The 23,822-nt window shown below is 31.7% G+C and overlaps 1 pseudogene; it reads right to left on the bottom strand.

Annotated features, from left to right (window-relative positions):
• Window positions 1-23,822, bottom strand: part of LOC139887701 (receptor-like protein 6) — a 73,765-nt pseudogene that overhangs the window by 27,247 nt on the left and 22,696 nt on the right.

Genomic DNA, 23,822 nt, shown 5'->3' with positions numbered 1-23,822 from the left:
TATAATATTTTCTAAACGAATTTAAAATGAGGTTTGAAATATAATTAGTTTTGAAAAGCTAAATACTATATTATTAGATAAATATTTCAAACATATATATCATGTATAAATTTATGATTATATATATATATATATATATATATATATATATATATATATATATATATATATTAACTTAGTCATAAAATGTTTTGATTAAAACTAATATTATTAAATATGCTTTGATAAATAACGAGACGTTGATTAAAAGAAGTAAATGACCAAAAAACTCATATGAATAAGTTATATTTTGAGTGGGATAGTTTTCATTGATTTGAGTCTTGTTATTCATAAGTGATAATGCTAAAAACGAACATATATTTCATAGCATTATCCCTCAAGAAAGACAAGCTTTTAGTTGCAATTGTTCTATTTACAAGTGATATTCGTTTAAATAATAAAAGGTGAAGACAAAAGACAGATTCGACGAATTGAAGACGCAAACGACCAAAAAGCTCAAAAGTACAAAGTACAATCAAGTAGTTCCAATATTTGATAAGAAACGTCTCAAAATTACAAGAGTACAAGACGCGAAACGCAAAATACAAGATATTAAATTGTACGCAAGGACGTTCGAAAATCCGGAACCGGGACCAAAGTCAACTCTCAACGCTCGACGCAACGGACTAAAAATTACAAGTCAACTATGCACACGAATATAATATAATATTTAAATAATTCTTAAAATTATTTATATATTATATATATTATTATAAACTATCGGCAAGCAAAGAAACAAAGTCTTGTGAGCTGGAAAAAGTGGCCATGCGATCGCATGGCCTGGAAGGCAAAAAGCCATGCGATCGCATGGCAGTAGGTGTGAGGCCACATCTATAAATTTCGCAGTTTTTGAGCAAATAAAACACATCTTTTTCTTCTCTCTCTCATACGTAAACATATATATATATATATATATATATATATATATATATATATATATATATATATATATATATATATATTATAATTTTAATTTTAATTTTAATTTTAATTCTAATAATAAGGGTATGTTAGCGAATGTTGTAAGGGTGTAAGTCGAAATTCTGTCCGTGTAACGCTACGCTATTTTTAATCACTATAAGTTATGGTTAATGTTATTTTTAATTTAATATCTCGTAGCTAAGTTATTATTATGCTTATTTAATGCTAAAGTAATCGTGATGTTGGACTAAATATTAAAATTGGGTAATTGGGCTTTGTACCATAATTGGGGTTTGGACAAAAGAACGACACTTGTGGAAATTAGACTATGGGCTATTAATGGGCTTTATATTTGTTTAACCAAATGATAGTTTGTTAATTTTAATATAAAGATTTACAATTGGACGTACCTATAAATAACCATATACACTCGATCGGACACGATGGGCGGGATATTTATATGTACGAATAATTGTTCATTTAACTGGACACGGGAATGGATTAATAGTTAATAGACTTATTAAAACAGGGGTGAAATTATGAACAAGGACACTTGGCGTAATTGTTAACAAAGTATTAAAACCTTGGGTTACACGCAGTCGATATCCTGGTGTAATTATTAAACAAAGTATTAAGACCTTGTTACAGTTTAAGTCCCCAATTAGTTGGAATATTTGACTTCGGATATAAGGATAATTTGACGAGGACACTCGCACTTTATATTTATGATTGATGGACTGTTATGGGCAAAAACCAGACGGACATATTGAATAATCCAGGATAAAGGACAATTAACCCATGGGAATAAAACTAAAAATCAACACGTCAAACATCATGATTACGGAAGTTTAAATAAGCATAATTTATATATTTCATATTTAATTGCACTTTTAATTATCGCACTTTTATTTATTGTCATTTTATTTAATTGCACTTTTATTTATCGTTATCTTTAATTATCGCAATTTTATTTTATCGCACTTTTATTTATCGCAATTTCATTATCGTTATTTACTTTACGCTTAAAATTAAGTTATAATTATTTTTAATATTTTACATTAGGTTTTAACTGCGACTAAAGTTTTAAAATCGACAAACCGGTCATTAAACGGTAAAAACCCCCTTTTTATAATAATAATATTACTTATATATTTTTGTATTTTTACAAATATAGTTTTAAAAAATATATATATAGCGTTAAGCTTGTTTAAAAGTCTCCCTGTGGAACGAACCGGACTTACTAAAAACTACACTACTGTACGATTAGGTACACTGCCTACAAGTGTTGTAGCAAGGTTTAGGTATATCCATTCTATAAATAAATAAATCACTTGTGTAAAATTGTATCGTATTTAATAGTATTTCCTTGTAAAAAATAATACTATTTCCTAGTACACCTCGCACACATCAAGTATTTTTGGCGCCGCTACCGGGGAAGTTCTTGTTTAAACGCCAGAAGCGCAACGCTATATAAAAAAAAACAAAATTTAAGTAGTTTTAAGAGTTTGTTAAATATATAAGTTCTATAAAGTTTCTTTATCTTTATTTTATAAAAATATAAGTTTTATTTAATTTATATAAATATATTATATAAATATCTAAATCAGAAAACAGAAAATAAAAAAAACTAAACACTCGAGGCCCGTACTGTAGCCGCCCAAAGCCTGGCCCGAAATCTTTATCCATGCGATCGCATGGATTTTTAACGTGAGGACCATGCGATCGCATGGCCCTGTCTGACACGCCACAGTTTTACCCTAATTCGGCAATCATTACGTAATTATTATTATTATTATTTATTAAAACCCTAATTAGGTTTGTTTATTTAATTAATTAGTTTAGTTTTATTATTTATTTTGTATATTTAGTTTAATTAGTTTTAATAAATTATAAAATTAATAGTTTTATAAAATAAATAATATAAAAATAACATTTTTATAAAAATTGTACTTTTACAACTTTAAGTTTATTTTTATATTTTTGTTTCTTTTTATTTGTTTTAGCGTAATATTTGTATTTTTCACTCGTATTTAATTCTAAGTTATAGTTTTTGCCATAGTTATTTTTATTTCTAGATTTTTAGAATTTGCCGTAAAATTCCTTAAGTGCTTTTTCTTTAGACTAAGATTTAGGTGCTTTAGAATTTTGCGACGCCGTTTTTATATTTTAGTACCTTTTTAAATTATTGCCATTTGGGATATAGTTTTTCTTTTAAGCTTTAATATCTTTAGACGCAACTTTTAATTCTCAGTTTTTAGACTTTTTCGACGCGCTACTTTCTTTTTATTTTTCGACCTTTTATTTTTCGACATTTTTCGACGCGCAATCTTTTTCTTTCTTATTTCTCGACGCTCTAGTTTATAGGACATAGAATTTTTTTCTATTTCTTCTCTAAAATTTCAAAACGAAAAATTATTTTAAGTGGTTAAATTGATAGACATCCATTTTCTGGTTCGTAGTAATAGTTGGATTTGTACGTGGACCGGGTTATTGGAGCCAAACAGTACTCAATTATATTGAGACCAAACGAATCATGCCCCTCTGCTGCATCTTTTGGCTATTCGAAACGTGGGCAAAATCAGAAAAGTCTATTAATTTGATAACTTATATAATTTTTCTTATTTTTATAACTAATAGGATATTCAGTGAATGCACCGAGCAAAACGTTCACCACCTTTTGTACGTTCACCACCTGTAACTCGATCAAGACATCTAGCAAATATTGTCGCCGTTGATTTTTCTTTAGAATCGTCATCTAGTCAACCAAGTACTCCAATTCAAATTTCCGGTAATCCATTTTTTTGAACCCGACCTCACAATTGAGAATCCGGAGAATATTCAGGGACAATTCAGAGATCCTGAACCATTAATCTTTCCTCCGGAACCACCAATCATTCAAACGGAGATTGTCGAGGAACCAACCATTAAATCAGAATCCTCTAGTGATTCAGATTCAACAAATTCAATCATGGAGAATCTGGAATCTCTAAGTATGGAAGACCGAATGAGAGCTAAACGCACTGGCCAAGGTCACGCAATTACTCAACCAGACATTAATGCGCCAGATTATGAAATCAAAGGACAAATCCTACACATGGTAACTAATCAATGCCAATTTAGTGGTGCGCCAAAGGAAGATCCAAATGAACATCTTCGTACCTTTAATAGGATCTGTACTCTATTTAAAATAAGAGAAGTGGAGGATGAACAGATATATCTCATGTTATTTCTCTGGACTTTAAAGGGAGAAGCCAAAGATTGATTAGAATCGTTACCTGAAGGGGCGATTGATACATGGGACGTTTTAGTTGAAAAATTTCTTAAACAATTCTTTCCGGCATCTAAAGACGTGAGACTTCAAGGAGAAATAGTCACGTTCACGCAAAAGCCAAATGAAACTTTATATGAGGCTTGGACCAGATTTGGAAAATTATTGAGAGGATGCCCGCAACATGGTTTAGATACCTGTCAAATAGTACAAATATTCTACCAAGGATGCGACATCACTACAAGAAAAGACATCGATATAGCAGCTGGTGGTTCTATTATGAAGAAAACCGCAATTGACGCTTATAAAATTATTGATAACACTGCTTCCCACTCACATGAGTGGCACCAAGAAAAAGATATCGTTAGATCATCTAAAGCAGCTAGAGCCGATTCTAGCCATGATTTTGATTCCATTTCTGCAAAGATAGATGCTTTCGAGAGATGAATGGAAAAGATGACTAAAGATATCCACTCAATAAGAATTAGTTGTGAGCAGTGTGGAGGACCACATTTGACAAAAGATTGTCTCAGTATTGAACTAACAATGGAACAAAGAGAGAATGTTTCATACATAAACCAAAGGCCTGAAAATAATTATCAGAATAATTATTAACCGCTAAGACCAATCTACAATCAAAATCAGAATTATAACCGAAATATTCCATACAACAACCAACAAGGTCCTAGCAATCAACAAGTATCCAACAATACTTACAATCAGCAAAGACCTAATTTTCAAAATAAACCACCACAAACCGATGATAAAAAGCCAAATTTAGAAGACATGATGTCAAAGCTAGTTGAATCTCAAACTCAGTTTTTCACATCTCAGAAACAAACCAATGAACAAAATGCTCAAGCATTTAGAAATCAACAAGCTTCTATTCAAAATTTAGAACAAGAAGCGAGCAACCTAGCAAGGTTAATAGGTGAAAGAAAACCGGGAAGTTTACCTAGTGATACAAATGCTAACCCTCGAAATGAAACAGCTAAAGCCATTACCACAAGAAGTGGTATTACACTTAAACCACCTGAAATACCTGTAATTTCTGATGAAGCTATTCCTACTCCACAAGAACCACAATCTGATCAAGATAAGGAAAAAGAACCGGTAGTTGAAAAGGTTAATGAAGATAACACAGTTAAGGCTAAACCTTATGTTAAACCATACCAACCACCACTTCCTTAGCAGCGTAAAATGAGAAAAGAGAGACTTGAAGCCGAGCAATCCAAATTTTTGGATATGTTTAAACAAATAAATGTCAATCTTCCTTTCATTGATGTGATTTCAGGAATGCCTAGATATGCCAAATTCTTGAAAGATCTGATCACAAATAGAAAGAAAATGGAAGAACTCTCGGCTGTTACTATGAATGCTAATTGTTCTGCAGTGCTGTTGAATAAGATACCAGAAAAATTATCTGATCCAGGAAGTTTCACAATTCCATGTTTTCTGGGTAGTCTTAGTTCAATAGAAGCATTGGCAGACTTAGGTGCTAGTATAAATTTAATGTCGTATTCACTATACGCTAAACTAGACCTTGGAGAATTGAAACCAACACGAATAAGCATACAACTAGTCGATCGATCAGTAAAATATCCTAGAGGGATAAAGGAAAACATGCTAGTTAAAGTTGGTACTTTAGTATTTCCAGTAGATTTTGTTATTCTGGACATGGAAGAAGATTCTCGAGTTCCTCTCATATTAGGAAGACCATTCATAAACACGGCTAAAGCAATAATAGACGTGTTTGGTAAGAAACTGACCCTAAGTATAGAGGACGAGAGTGTTACCTTTTCAGTTGATAGAGCCATGCAACAACCGCAATCTGCAGATGATACATGCTATTATATTCAAACTATAGATTCACATGCAGAATTGTTAGAAGAATTTCCAGAATTACAAGGAACAGGAGAATGTTCTTTAGGAGAAGGAACTGAACCAATTGATGAAACTGAAATGATAGCTACACTTATGGCTAATGGATATGAACCAACAACAGAAGAAATTCAAATGCTAAAAGAGGAAGACAGATATCGATATAAATCATCGATAGAATAACCACCGGCATTAGAGTTAAAGCCACTTCCAAACCATTTGGAATACGCTTATTTACATGGTGAATCTGAATTACCTGTAATAATATCGTCTTCTCTTACTGAAAATGAAAAATCTCAACTCATTTCTGTGCTAAAAGCTCATAAACCAGCTATTGCATGGAAGATTCATGATATTAAAGGAATAAGTCCTTCGTATTGCACACATAAAATCCTTATGGAAGAAGGTCATAAAATGTATGTGCAACGCCAACGAAGACTAAATCCTAATATGCAAGATGTTGTTAAGAAAGAAATTATTAAACTGCTAGATGCAGGTTTAATTTATCCAATCTCTGACAGTCCATGGGTAAGCCCAGTTCAATACGTACCTAAGAAGGGTGGCATGACTGTCATCACAAATGAGAAAAATGAGCTTATTCCTACTAGGACTGTAACAGGATGGCGTGTTTGTATTGATTATAGAAAATTAAATGACGCCACCAGAAAAGATCACTTTCCTTTACCTTTTATTGATCAAATGTTGGAAAGATTAGCCGGAAATAGTTACTATTGTTTTCTTGATGGTTTTTCCGGATATTTTCAAATTCCAATAGCACCCGAGGACCAAGAGAAAACCACGTTCACGTGCCCTTATGGTACTTTTGCTTACAAACGCATGCCATTTGGACTTTGCAACGCCCCTGCAACCTTTCAAAGGTGCATGATGGCAATTTTTCACGACATGATAGAAGAATGCATGGAAGTTTTCATGGATGACTTTTCAGTCTTCGGTGATACTTTTGAATCATGTCTAGTTAATCTTGAACGAATGCTTATTAGATGCGAACAATCAAATCTAGTACTTAATTGGGAGAAATGCCATTTCATGGTTAAAGAAGGCATCGTTTTTGGTCATAAAATTTCAAAGGAAGGAATTGAAGTGGATAGAGCTAAAGTAGATGTAATTGCTAAACTTTCACATCCCACCAATGTTAGAGGTGTTAGGAGTTTTCTAGGGCATGCCGGTTTTTACCGACGTTTCATAAAAGATTTTTCTAAAATTGCCACTCCTATGAATAAACTCCTAGAAAAGGATGCTCCATTCATATTTTCAGATGAATGCATAAAATCTTTTAATATTCTTAAAGAGAAACTCACTAATGCGCCAATCATGATAACTTCAAATTGGAATCTACCGTTTGAACTTATGTGCGATGCAAGTGATTTTGCAATGGGAGCCGTTTTAGGACAAAGGATTGAAAAACGATTTCAACCTATTTATTATGCTAGTAAGACGTTACATGGAGCACAAATGAATTACACAACTACTAAAAAAGAACTCCTTGCTATTGTCTTTGCTTTTGATAAATTTCGATCATATCTCGTTCTAGCTAAAACAGTGGTCTATACCGACCATTCTGCTCTTAGATACCTATTTTCGAAACAAGATGCCAAACCAAGATTAATCCGTTGGATCTTACTCTTACAAGAGTTCGATATTGAAATCCGAGATAAAAAGGGAGCATAAAATCTCGCAGCTGATCATCTTTCTCGTCTTGAAAATCCTGAATTAGAAGTTCTAAATGAATCGGCCATACAAGACAACTTTCCTGATGAATATCTATTGAAGATAGATTATAATGAAATTCCATGGTTTGCAGATTATGCAAACTACTTAGTATGTAGATTCCTTAAAAAAGGATTATCGTACCAAAAATGAAAGAAATTCTTTAGTGATATAAAACACTATTTCTGGGAAGATCCACATTTGTTTAAAAGTTGTCCCGATGGAATAATACGCCGATGTGTATTCGGAGATGAAGCTAGTCAAATCTTAAACCATTGTCACACAGGACCAACAGGAGGGCATTATGGGCCTCAACTCACAGCAAGAAAAGTTTACGATGCTGGATTCTATTGGCCTACAATTTTCAAAGACGCACACATTCTTTGCAAATCCTGTGATGCTTGTCAAAGGGCCGAAAAAATAAGTCAACGTGATGAAATGCCACAAAATGTCATTCAAGTATGTGAAGTATTTGACATTTGGGGTATTGACTTTATGGGTCCATTTCCAAAATCTCATAATAATCTCTACATTCACGTTGCCATTGATTATGTATCTAAATGGGCGGAAGCACAAGCTCTCCCAACTAACGATGCACGAGTTGTAGTCAACTTTTTAAAACGTCTTTTTGCAAGGTTTGGAACACCGAAAGCTTTAATAAGTGATCGGGGTACTCATTTTTGTAATAATCAACTTGAGAAAGTTCTCAAAAGATATGGAGTAACTCATAAAATCTCCACTGCTTATCATCCACAGACAAGTGGACAAGTTGAAAATACCAACCGAGCATTAAAACGTATTCTAGAGAAAACCGTAGGATCACATCCGAAGGAATGGTCCATGAAATTGGAGGATGCACTCTGGGCTTTTAGAACAGCCTACAAAACTCCAATTGGAACCACACCTTTTAAACTCGTTTATGGAAAAGCATGTCATCTTCCAGTAGAAATTGAACACAAAGCATTTTGGGCTTTGAAGACATGTAATCTTGATTTACAGGAAGCTGGACGTCTACGATTAAGTCAACTAAACGAATTAGAAGAATTAAGACATGAAGCATATGAAAATTCGTTAATCTATAAGGAAAGAATGAAGAAATGGCATGATAAAAGAATCAGAAGTTCAAAAGAATTTAAAGAATGAGACAGAGTTCTTCTTTTCAATTCACGATTCAAGCTATTTCCTGGAAAATTGAAATCAAGATGGTCTGGACCATTTATAGTCAAAAGAGTTTTCCCATACGGAACAGTAGAATTAATAAATTCAAATGGGATTGAATTTAAGGTTAATGGTCACAGAGTTAAACATTACATAGATAGTCCGATGGAAGTTGACAACGAAGTTAATCACAATTTCAACACCACATCTAACTAAGTGTAGGGAGAATCAAGTTTTTAAAGGATAATATGTATTTCTGTTAGAGTTAGATGTTCTGTTTTCGTGTAGTTTTCGAGAATGGAATCCGAATGGTCTTTCCCTAGCAGACCCTAAAGAACTAGTCTTCTCCCCCCATTCTGAATTTTTATTTTTTTAGGTTTTACGAGATGAAGACTTCCTGTGAATTAAACCATGGTCTAATGCTACACGCTTTAATCACTAAACGAAATAATGACACCCTTCCAAGTAAAATAGTATCATTAATCAGAGGTAAATTGGACGGAGTAAGAAAAGAATCCAGGAACGAAAATAATAAGCTACAGTTTGGTAAAGGAAAATCAAAATCCGCAGCAAAAAGAAGAGCACGACACCTTGAAAGATGTCACAAATGCAGAAAATGGTCACACGAAGGTAAATGTTCAAATAATCAAACATATTCCAATACCGAATTCGTTACTTTATGCAGAGATGGACTGTTCATATGTTTCGAAGAAAAAACATTGAATGCTCGAGGTTACGCCTATGTAGCTATGGAAAACCAATTAGTCCGACTATCTTATGAGTGGGCTAAAGCAGGTCACTAAGAATTCTATTTCACAGGTAAATATGTACAGTTTTTATTTTTATTTTTATTGCTTTGAACCTTTTGATAATAAACGCTAAATCGTTCGCTATAAAGTATTAATTTGGTATTCAATAAAATTAGATTTTGCGACCGAAATTATTGATATCATATAAAAATTTATTACATCACTGCGAAATTTACCGTTTATTCTTAAGGTATAAATATCTTTAATCAATCAACCCAAAATATTTCAAAAATTCGTCAGGAGTAAAACTAGGTAATATAGCCGAAATTACTTTACCGAAAAGAGGGGTGTATATTTTTGATAATATTTGATTGATTAAAGTGGGATAAAAGACCAAAAAGATTTTTAATTTTATTTTTACTTTGTTTTTAAAATTAATATTAAAATATTATTGTAAACTTTTTAAAATCAATATATTTAAGTTTGTAAATATTTGAAAAATTAATATTTTTAATATAAGTTTGTATGTATAAAAACAAAAATATAATATAAATTTGGTGTGAATTTTTAATTTTAATAATATGAATTTTTAATTTTATGCATTTTAAATTTATGTTTTGTGTGAATTTAAAAACAAAAATTTACTTTATTTCGCTAAGTTAAAAATATGATTTTTAAAATTCGTCGTAAGTTGAAGACTAGGTCGTTGAACCGAAATTGCTTTACCCGAGTGAGGGAAGAAAACTTTTATTATCATTATTTTTAATCTTATTGAACTAAAGTATGCCAAAAACATTTAAAAAACCCAAAAATCTTTACTTTTAAAACTGCGCTTAAAATTGACAAATTTTAAAATTTTGTCGAGGGACGGACTAGGACAACGATCCGAAACGCCCTCACTCCTAAAAAGAAACAAAATTTTAATTTTTAATTAATTATATGTTTTATTAGTGTAAGGTTTTTATAAAAAAAAAAAAAAAGTGAAAAGTCACTGTACCCGGACTCCATGCGATCGCATGGAGTTTGGCCTTTGGTGCCATGCGATCGCATGGGGATAAAATTCAGGCCAGATTGATAAAACCCAGCGAGCTGCTCTGCTCTCTCCACAATACACACACACATACACGAAAATCTCTCAAATCCTCACCAAATTTCACCATTTTTCACCGTAATTCGTCAAATTTCTTGCTCTAATCATGCCTAGGTTCGGATTCTTCAACAAAAAGGTAAAAATTACACCCCTAAAATCAAAAATTTCCTAGTTTTTGTGATAATTACCAATATTTTACCTAATGCAATTTTGTTAGTTTATAGTGTAATTAGTGTTAAATTGTTAGTATTTTATGCATGTATAACCTAGATTGATGCTATTTAACATGATTTGAAGCCAAAAACTTCAAAATTTTTAGGAATCTAGGGTTTGTGTTCTTGAGCAATTTGGGGCTTTTTGATATAAATAGGTTATGGCCGATTTTTGTCATGAATTATTGCTAAATTAAGTAGTGTAACATGTTTAGGTAGCTAAATGATCCAAACATTGATCCTAAACATGATTTTTGGAGATTAAAGTAGACTTTTTAAGTCTAAAATTCATGAACTTGAATAATTTGATATAATTGCCATTAGAGACTTGTTTAATTGCTAGTAAAGGTTGTTTTGACATGTTATTTGAGTTAAATGTTTATGAACTTTGTATACATTTTCATATGAGCTTATTTGAAAAAGTGTAGAATTGTAAAAAAAAATGTGAAATTGTGTATAAGTTTAAATTTGATTGAACATGTTATTGTGGTTAATTTAAGTTGTTATTTTGCTAACACTAATGCATATTTGGATGCACAAATTTTGTGTTTGATGTGTTTTGCAGAAAACTGATACTGCTGATGCTTCATCGTCATCTAGACAACCACAACAAGAACCTGAACCAGAATATGAACCGCAATACGAGCAAGAACCCGAACAAGAACCACAACAGGAACAATAACATCAACCTGACCAATATGTACCTTATTATGATCCGCTACAGTTTGCTAATGAATTCATAGTAATTCCGATGCATCCACCAGTAGGATACCCAACGATTCATGAACATACATTGCATCCTAATCTGAGATTCGATAGAAGCTGGAGAGATTACCCGACATATCAAAGTAATAAATTCAAATTAGTAACGAAAGATGTAGAGGTGCCTAGGGTAATTGATTGGAATCCTTTGGAAAGGGTCCAACTTGCTGACCGTGTTAGGGAGCATTTGATCCAAAGGTATGGCAGTTCTTCTTTTACTGATTGGAAACGCTTATTCACCTTTCGTAGACCTGTATATAAGGATTGGTGTGTTGAGCTGATGAGTACTATAGCATTAAATGTAGATGTAGATAGATTAGATGATAGAAGTTTTCTTAGATTTATTCTTGGCCGTAGGATGTACAGAATGTCCATGCTGGACATGGCCAGGGCTTTGTAGATATATATGCCCGCTGAATTACTACTACCTGATTGTATGAATTTGATTTATCGTGGTGAAAGGGTAGATAGGAATTTTGATGCGAACGCCGTGTGGAGGCGTATGTCCGATTATAATGTTTTTGGGCGGGGAGGAACACATACCTACTTACATATTAACAGAGCCGAGCTTCGTATAATTCATAGATTTTTGGCTAACTCGATTACACGGAGAGGTCACAACAAGGAAAAATTGACCTTACATCATTTATTTTACTTAAAGTGTATTCGAGACCCAAGAGTCTTTGTTAATATCCCCTACTGTGTTGGTTTTTATTTATCTAAGATGGTTGAAGGAATACAGGAAGGGGGGATAATTGGAGGAGGTATTTTTGTTACTCTCATTGGAGAGTATTTAGGTGTAGATAAGGACCAAAGGGGTCCACTTTTGGAATGTAGGGAACAGGTTGAGCTTTTAGGATTGAGGGTTTATGCGGGTGTTAAGGTATTAAAGAGTAGACGCAACCAGGCAATACCCTATGAAGGTAGTCATCCTCAGGTAGAGAGAGGCTTAGACGAGGAAATGGAGGAAGCGGATGACATTAGGGATGTCATTCGGGAGGCTATGACTGATGTCTACCAGCGTGTAGAGGAGGTAGATATGACAAACGCGGAGAGATTTCGTTGGATGGAGCAGTGGCAAGCTCGGAATGATTACGAGCATTCCAGGCAACGACAGCATGATAGATGGGACTATCATCAGCGTCAGATTATGAGCCGGCTGTCACCTCAGGATCACTACGTTCCGACCCGACCCGCTTACTATCCTCAACACCAGCCCGAGATGAGACCACCATATACTCTCTACGACCCTAACCAGGCCTACCAGTACACCTATCACCAACCATGGAACCCAGACGACGACATGAACTGGAACCCCTATCCAGATTGATTTAGTTCCGGTTGGTGATTTCTATGATTTTTCATCTTTTTATTATTTTTATTTATTTATGTTTAAACATATGATATTGTGATACATTAATGTATTGTTTAATATTTTTATTATTTTGTACTAATATTTCATATTTGATTTGAAAGTGGGATTTAAAGTCCCATTTCAAATTACCATGCATGTTTATATTTGTATTGTATGTATTTTATTTCATGTACACAACAGGGTAAAACAGCGCATTTTCAAATACTGGCATTAAGTTCAGCAAAAGCTACTAATTTTGACGACAAAATGAAAAATAAATGTGATGTAACAACAATACGGAATGAACAAATGATGTGCATCATTTATCATTCAACAAACAAACGCCAATATGTTTGGAAACTTTGGTAAAATTTAATCATTTTTCTACGCTAATCACCCTCAATAATTTAAATTGTTACTGATTTCTTGCAAATGAGGGCATTGCAAGATCTTAAGTGTGGGAAGGGGTTAAATTCTTTCGGATTTTTAAAATTTTAAATTTAAACACTTGGTTACCATTAGAAATACTAGTAACGCAGTAGTTGTATTAGAATCTAGTGCTCTCTGATAATAAAGAACGGCCCTAGTCTTATATACTGACTACCCAGTTCTAGTAAAATTTTTCAAAATTTTCAATTAAATGAACTCAAAATCATGTTTATACATATTTATGAACGATAAAACTAGGTGTTAACACCGAAATTATTGTTACCTCGGAAAGGACATAAATTGAGAAACAAACCAAAATGTTAGAATTCATTTAAAATGGAATAGAGGACAATAAAAAGGAAAATAAAAGCCAAGTGTGAGAAAATTTACCAAGTTATTTAAAACATATATCACATATTTTTGTATAAATAACTGAAGATACTTTTGCTTTGGACTAATCTAAACAGTTTTACCCAATTTAATGTAATATATTTGAAAGAAAGATGGATCTACATGATGAATCAATTCCATCATTAAAAGGAAGTAAAGTCTTCCGAAAAAGAAACGCGCTTCTTGATTTAGGTCAAGAAGTTGTCATCCAGACCAGCTGTAGGTTGACGAAAATTCTAGAAAAGTCATCTCTAAAATCAGCAGGAAATCCACGGACCTCAGCATCAAACAGGGTCACCAAGTGGTCAGACTTATCTTAACCATGAGAGGATCTGTCTCATAAAATGGGGAGGGCGCCGTGCAAATTAGCTTGATAAGACTAATGAATCAGATCCCCAGAAAGGATAATCTCCTTAAAGATCAAAAATCAGCTTTTAAGCCTGATATTACTCAATCCTAGAGATTGATCTTAAAGATTGAGAATTACAAACTCATGGAATTCGATGATATCTAAACTCAAGCTTGAACGAGAAAATATTTTGATCAAAATTACAAACCGATTTGTTTTCTTAAAACCCATTTTTAATGCATTCATTACCATTGAATGTAAAATCCTAGGGATTCACCTAGAATTCATTAGGTCACCTGAATCAAATCGGGTGTCAACCGTAAGAACGGTGGTTGCATAGCATGGTCAACGACAGGACCTTGTACCAGACCGAAAAATTATAAGGGTGAGCTTTACTATTGCTCCTACCAAGGATAGTAATTGCATCCGACATGTTATAGACCATAATTAAAAGCATGTCAGGGGACATTGCCTTAACAGTTGCTTGTTCAACGCTTTCCTTTACAACCGGACGGTAATTTACCAAAAGGTAATATAAGGAACAAGTATATTGGACGTGTTGCTTTTCCAATACAAGGTTAGCAAGTGGGTGACACAAAACCACAAGTTTTGAGCTAAAATTTTCAAATCTGAAACCCACCAAACCCACAAAAACAATTTGCAAACACCGGTGAAGGGTTATTCCGGAAAACTTATCTAGGGTAAAAGCTAGAATGAATTTTCAAAAGATCAAATGTTTTCATAAAGATTCAATTTCTTTAAGGATCTAAATTTTATAGTCATGTGGGACTGTAAACCACATCGTTACTACCATTGTTTATACCGCCGTATAGAAATCACTGATGTACAAAGTGTGAAGAATAAAGAAGTGATTCTAGTATTTTTATTTCAAGACTATATTGCTTGAGGACAAGCAACGCTCAAGTGTGGGAATATTTGATAATGCTAAAAACGAACATATATTTCATAGCATTATCCCTCAAGAAAGACAAGCTTTTAGTTGCAATTGTTCTATTTACAAGTGATATTCATTTAAATAATAAAAGGTGAAGACAAAAGACAGATTCGACGAATTGAAGACGCAAACGACCAAAAAGCTCAAAGGTACAAAGTACAATCAAAGTAGTTCCAATTATTGATAACAAACGTCTCAAAATTACAAGAGTACAAGATGCGAAACGCAAAATACAAGATATTAAATTGTACGCAAGGACGTTCGAAAATCCAGAACCGGGACTAAAGTCAACTCTCAACGCTCGACGCAACGGACTAAAAATTACAAGTCAACTATGCACACGAATATAATATAATATTTAAATAATTCATAAAATTATTTATATATTATATATATTATTATAAATCGTCGGCAAGCAAAGAAACAAAGGCCTGGAAGGCAAAAAGCCATGTGATCGCATGGCAGTAGGTGTGAGGCCACATCTATAAATTTCACAGTTTTTGAGCAAATAAAACACATCTTTTTCTTCTCTCTCTCATACGTAAACACACACACACACACACACACATATATATATATATATATATATATATATATATATATATATATATATATATATATATATATATATATATATATATATATATATTATAATTTTAATTTTAATTTTAATTTTAATTTTAATTCTAATAATAAGGGTATGTTAGCGAATGTTGTAAGGGTGTAAGTCGAAATTCTGTCCGTGTAACGCTACGCTATTTTTAATCACTGTACGTTATGGTTAATGTTATTTTTAATTTAATGTCTCGTAGCTAAGTTATTATTATGCTTATTTAATGCCGAAGTAATCGTGATGTTGGACTAAATATTAAAATTGGGTAATTGGGCTTTGTACCATAATTGGGGTTTGGACAAAAGAACGACACTTGTGGAAATTAGACTATGGGCTATTAATGGGCTTTATATTTGTTTAACTAAATGATAGTTTGTTAATTTTAATATAAAGATTTATAATTGGACGTACCTATAAATAACCATATACACTCGATCGGACACGATGGGCGGGATATTTATATGTACGAATAATCGTTCATTTAACTGGACACAGGAATGGATTAATAGTTAATAGACTTATTAAAACAGGGGTGAAATTATGAACAAGGACACTTGGCGTAATTGTTAACAAAGTATTAAAACCTTGGGTTACACGCAGTCGATATCCTGGTGTAATTATTAAATAAAGTATTAAGACCTTGTTACAGTTTAAGTCCCCAATTAGTTGGAATATTTGACTTAGGATATAAGGATAATTTGACGAGGACACTCGCACTTTATATTTATGACTTATGGACTGTTATGGGCAAAAACCAGACGGACATATTGAATAATCCAGGACAAAGGACAATTAATCCATGGGAATAAAACTAAAAATCAACACGTCAAACATCATGATTACGGAAGTTTAAATAAGCATAATTTATATATTTCATATTTAATTGCACTTTTAATTATCGTTATTTATTGTCATTTTATTTAATTGCACTTTTATTTATCGTTATCTTTAATTATCGCAATTTTATTTTATCGCACTTTTATTTATCGCAATTTCATTATCGTTATTTACTTTAGGCTTAAAATTAAGTTATAATTATTTTTAATATTTTACATTAGGTTTTAATTGCGACTAAAGTTTTAAAATTGACAAACTAGTCATTAAACAGTAAAAAACCCCCTTTTTATAATAATAATATTACTTATATATTTTTGTATTTTTACAAATATAGTTTTTAAAAAAATATATATATATATAGCGTTAAGCTTGTTTAAAAGTCTCCATGTGGAACGAACCGAACTTACTAAAAACTACACTACTGTACGATTAGGTACACTGCCTATAAGTGTTGTAGCAAGGTTTAGGTATATCCATTCTATAAATAAATAAATCACTTGTGTAAAATTGTATCGTATTTAATAGTATTTCCTTGTAAAAAAATAATACTATTTCCTAGTACACCTCGCACACATCAATAAGGGTACGTTACACAAAACATAATGTAGCAGTTTTCTAAGCGTATGAAAATGCGTTTGAGAAACCAGAACCGGGACATAAGTCGAGTGACAGCGTACAAGTCATGGAAACTAAAATTACAAGTTAACTATGCACGTAAATATAATATAATATTTAAATAATTATAAAGTTTAATTATATTATAAAATTAAAAACGATGTCGACAACCTTAATAATTCAAATGTGTGCTGGTTGGTGAGTTCATGCGAACGCATGATATAGAGCCTTAGACCCCATGCGATCGCATGGTCGCTGGACACAATTATATATCGAGCGAGATTCATTCATTTCATTCATCCGATCCTCCTCTTCTTTCTCTCTGTATTATATTTAATATTTATATTATTATTATTATTATTATTATTATTATTATTATTATTATTATTATTATTATTAATATTAAGATTAATATTATTATTAATCTTATGGTTAGGATTATTATTATTATTTATACATAAAATACTACGACGAAGTTCTGCTCGCGTGTTTTCAAAACGAGTTTTTTGAGCGGGATAGAGCTAAGGAAATTATGGGTTATAGCTATGGAGGTTATGGGTATAGTTCGGGGGTTTTGCTCGTGAGTCAAACTAGTGTTTATCATCTCCGTCGCGTCTACGTACTTTCCTGCAATATTGAATCTCAATATTGATACGTGAGCACTCATAACTTAACTTTTATATATTATTAGTGTATCCCTGACTAGTGCTCGAGTATATATGATTATGCATGCTTTTATGTTTAGTTTCGTAGTTAGATATTTTATAATAAATCGTGAATTTGATACATATGCGATTGAAGTAAGGTATATGATATGCATGTCGTTGGAAAGCTGGCGAAAAACTATAAACTTTTCATTTAGATATCGTATGGTTTTGATGAACGGATTAAAAGATATCGTCAATTGAACTATCTATAATTTTAAAGTATTATTGTTAAAATTATTTTCGTTATCGTTATCGTTATCGTTACCGTTATCGTTATAGTTATCGTTATCGTCGTTATTATCGTTATTATTATTATTTAATAATCAATATTATTATTATTATTATTATTATGATTATTATTATTATTATTATTATTAAAATAATTAATATTTTTATCAAAACTATCAATTTATTATTTTTATCGTCATTATTATTAAAAGCATCATTAATATTAAAACTATCATTTTTATTAAAATTATCATTTTTGATAGAATATCATTGTTATTAAAAAATATCATTATTATTATCATTTTAGTAGTATTACTATTAAAAATCATCAGTTTAAAATAGAATTATTATTGTTATATAAAATATTTTTATTATTAAAAAGTATCCTTATTATTAAATTTATCATTATTAAAATTATCATTTTATTATAATTAATATCATCATTAGTAAATAAATATTGTTATTATTATTATTATTAGAAGAATAATAATTATTATTATTATTACAAAATAATACAACTTTTACTTATTATTATTATTATCAATATTATTTTATCAAATAAATATGTGATACAAAGATATTTTTATCAAACGTAATATAATTACATTAATAATACATGCCACTATATTTTTATGATATTAAGTGAACTTTATAAATTTTATTACTTGAGATATATAAAAATATATTTCTATCATATATAAATTTTAATATAAATTTTTAGTTATGAACAAGTAACTTGTATTATTATTTTTACTTTAATAAAATCTGATAAATATATTTAATTATATAAAACAATTATATTTAAATTATATAACAAACATGTATAAATTTTTGGATGTCATTTTGAATCAAGTTGATTTTTGTTGACTTTTGCATATCGACCTCGAGCATTAGGATTGTGATACACTACGACTTGACCTAAATTGTTAGATAGATTTTGTCCATTATATATATATATATATATATATATATATATATATATATATATATATATATATATATATATATATATATATATATATATATATATATATATATATATATATATATATATATATATATATATATATATATATATGATATAGGTTCGTGAATCCGAGGCCAACCTTGCACTTGTTCAATGACGTCATATGTATTTTTACTATGAAATACAGTATAGTGAGTTTCATTTGCTCCCTTTTTAAATGCTTTTGCAATATATATTTTTGGGACTGAGAATACATGCGCTTCTTTTATAAATGTTTTACGAAATAGACACAAGTAATCGAAACTACATTCTATGGTTGAATGATCGAAATCGAATATGCCCCTTTTAACTTGGTAGCCTAAGAATTAGGGAACTGGCCCCTAATTGACGCGAATCCTAAAGATAGATCTATGGACCTTGACAAGTCCCATTCGGGTTACGAATGCTTTAGTACTTCGATTTTATCATGTCCGATGAGAGTCCCGGAATGATGGGGATATTCTATATGCATCCTTGTTAGTTCGGTTACCAGGTGTTCAATCCATATGAATGATTTTTATCTCTATGCAGTTTGCAAAATGCCTGATATGAGATGTATATTTATGAGAAATGAAAATGAAAATCTTGTGGTCTATTAAATTATGGAAATGATCGATTATGATAAACTAATGAATTCACCAACCTTTTGGTTGACACTTGTAAGCATGTTTATTCTCAGGTTTGAAAGAAATCTTCCGCTGTGCATTTGCTCATTATTACTTGGAGTCATTCATGACATATTTCAAAAGACATTGCATTCGAGTCGTTGAGTTCAACAAGATTATTATTAAGTAAATGATAGATTTGGTCATTTATAGTTTGGATATTATGAAATGGTATGCATGCCTGTCAAGTTTCGATGTAAAGAAAGTTGTCTTTTAAAAACGAATGCAATGTTTATAAAATGTATCATATAGAGGTCATATACCTCGCAATGTAATCATATGTTATTGTATTCGTCTTTATGGATTGGGACGGGTCGTCTCATGTGGTATCAGAGCGGTGGTCTTAGCGAACCAGGTCTTGCATTAGTGTGTCTAACAGATAGTGGTTAAGATGCATTAGTGAGTCTGGATTTCGACCGTGTCTGCATGTCAAAAGTTTTGCTTATCATTTCTAGTCGGAAATCATCTACTTACTATCCTTAGGAAATTACCTGCTTATCATCTTAATTCTAGACGCGTCTTACTACATTTATTGCATAGATAGTGTATAGACAAAATTCATATCTTAGCGTATCCGCTAATTCATATCTTAGCATATCTGTTACTGTGAACTTTTCCTGACATCTTCCAAAGATTCCTCCGTAATTTATGGGATTTTGGTATTATATATGCATATGCAAATTATGTATTGAAGAATACCAAATCTAAGTCCTATAATATATCTCATACCAAAAATTATTTCCCTGATTATACAAGATGAATTCTGCATCTACTTCAAATTCCTCAGATTCCGATAGCTATTCCGATATGGAGTTTCATTCGAGCTCCAAAGGCAGTGTGACCGGAATGGATCAACCAATTAGCCATCATCTATTCTGGATGAATTAGGGATGGGTTCGTAATCTACTTAATCATTGGAGACAGGAAGAAGGTGATCCCTTCCATCCACCACATTCACCTCTTGACGAAGAACCTGAAGCACTTACCGGCGAACCTATTCGAAACACCATTTTCTCTCTCATTTCCAGAGTATCTCGTCACGATTATATACTATCCCATATTCTAAATCTTATTTATCCGATCGTCCGAACCACCGATCACCCCGGTATAATAGAAGAAGTCAACGAGCTTCGCGCTCGAGTAGTGGCTTTGGAACGTATGGTGCAAAGATTACAAGCACCATCAGCAACACCAGTACTGCCAGTAACAGCCACATCGCAAGCCTCAATACCACAAGCTCCAGCAGCATCACCGGCATCAACGGTACCACCATCATCAACACCAACGGTACCATTACCACCAACAATAACGTCCACATCACACGCCTCAACATCACAATCTGTACATTGGATATCAACATCATACGCACTGTAGATACCAAGGAGTACCAACAACAATAAACGATGAAGTATGGATTCATAATTTCATCGAAAAAAATATTCTACGGTGATTATATAATCTATAATCTTAGAGATTATTTATCCCAGTTCTAACTGTGAATCAGATGAATGGATGGATAGAGATGATAGAAGGAAGAGTAGAAACCCTAACAGGAATGGTGCATGATTTACAAGCTAGACTTGTTATACAAGCATCACCAGCAGTTACCGGCAGTATCACCAGCACCAGCAACACCTGCAGCACCACAAGTTCAACAGACTTCATAACCACCAACGATATCAACACCACCATCACCAATGAGTACATCGTAATATCGAGTTATGAAGTATTATCTCAATTTCTCTGAAGAATTTATATGTATATCTTATATATATATATATACATATATATATATATATATATATATATATATATATATATATATATATATATATATATATATATATATATATATATAAATTTTGAAATTATCATAAATCTTTTCGTACTAAGCTATTAAGTATGAATTGAAAAAGGGTAGATACTAATCGATTAATTCATATTACTAATATGCTATCCTTCGTTAACAACTTAACCATCGTTAACTACAATCTCTGTCTCAACTCAATGAATTTCATTTCATAATAAACCAAGTGTATTATTTTAACATATGTTTAATTTTACACTTTCATCTTCAATATGCTCGAAACTTTTTAGAAAGAATCATTTGTGCTTTGCGAAGTTCATAAAAATTCCACAAACATCCTTCACCGAGGAATATCAATAAGAATAAATAAGGAAGTATGATTCCATTAGTGAAATACTCCGCGAAGATTATGTAATCTCTAATGTTTTAAAGATTATTCATTTCTAATTCAAGCCGAAAATCAAATGAGCTTAATATGATATTAACTCATTAAATCTGTATTACATTTGAAGAAAATATACATATATTTTCATAAAGATTGTAATAAAATTCTCTGGTACAAAACATTACTTGTGAAATTTTTTTTTACGGGTAGGTAATACCCGAGGAATATTTAAGTTCACAAATAATATGTTATATCCTTAGAATCTGATTCAGCAAATCATCACTTATACTCCCTACTTTCACAACAATACACATTCTTTTATAGAAATCAAAACAACTATACTCATTCGAATCTAATTACATATTCTGATTTTGAAATCTCAGAATTCAATTCGAGATATAACCGAAATCATCACTCTTAGATTCCTACATCTTTCAAAACTATACTTTGACTTCAAAACTGTACTAGAACATCATTTCTATTCATGAAACTCAGAAAAATATTTGTATCATTCAAAATCCTAGAACATCATATGTATATTAACAATTACAATATGTGTTCAAACCCTTCAGACACTTGAGATGATGATCCAACCACATGTTACCCGTAGTCATGTACCTGAAAAACTCTCGAAACCAAAGTCATAATTTAACACGTATCCGTGTTAGACCCTTTGGCATTTATTAGTTAAAATAACCTTTCAATCTCTTTTCAAAATAGACAGTTTTGTCACAGCTCCAGCAAATCACCTACATTTGTTCATTCAAATAAGCCTTATTATAACGATTACCCCTTCATCATTGTTACCGGGGAACATTTCATATCTCACCACATTAGAAGTAAACTTATCAACAACTTCATTGATCTTTAAGCCTCTCCAAAAAATCACGATACTTATTCATTGAAACTTTATTAAGTACTCATCTACAACTTGAAACAATAATTGTCATACCAATTACTGGGAATCAGCAATCAGTATTTTGAATTTTGCAGCAATTTTACACCAACAATTATATGTATACAAATAACGTCTATCTCCTAGACTTACATACTTCGAATGTGAAGTTTCTGAAAAAAATCCCAAACTATGAACTAGTTCTCCGAAATTGGTAAAATGCTGATGAAGCAGCAAAAACTGTAAACGACCTTAACAGTCAAAAGTTTGATGATAAAGAATAATATGGTGGTAAAGCTGAGAAAAAGAGAAGGTTTGGAACTGGAAAACGGATTGAGCAGACCATGAAGGAGGCTGTGGACAAATCACAAAGACTAAACATGCCTTCAAAGAATACAAATGATTCAGTATCTGCTGAAGTCATTAATGAATACCTTGCTCATGACTCTACACTTTTACGGACAAATCTTCATCATCATCCATCGATATTAGAAATTCTAAGATGTCATCGTATCTTTCATTATAAATATCTTCGATATTTTTGAAGATATTTTCACAACTATTCTTATCCGAAATCATTTATCTCTTTGTAATATCTGTGTTATAACATGAAAGAAACTGTGTTAGTTTCTAAATTCTGAAAAAAATTCGTATTTAAAATATGAATGTTTTTGAAGTAATGTTAGGAACTGAAGCATGAGTTAGTATAATATAATGACACTTGATCAACGTGATTATATTACAGTAAAGCATGCTGAGTTTCTAATGAAACATGATGA

This window comes from Rutidosis leptorrhynchoides, chromosome 2, assembly GCF_046630445.1.
Source record: "Rutidosis leptorrhynchoides isolate AG116_Rl617_1_P2 chromosome 2, CSIRO_AGI_Rlap_v1, whole genome shotgun sequence".
Classification (NCBI taxonomy): domain Eukaryota; kingdom Viridiplantae; phylum Streptophyta; class Magnoliopsida; order Asterales; family Asteraceae; genus Rutidosis; species Rutidosis leptorrhynchoides.
This window is presented reverse-complemented; position numbering and strand designations above follow the sequence as displayed.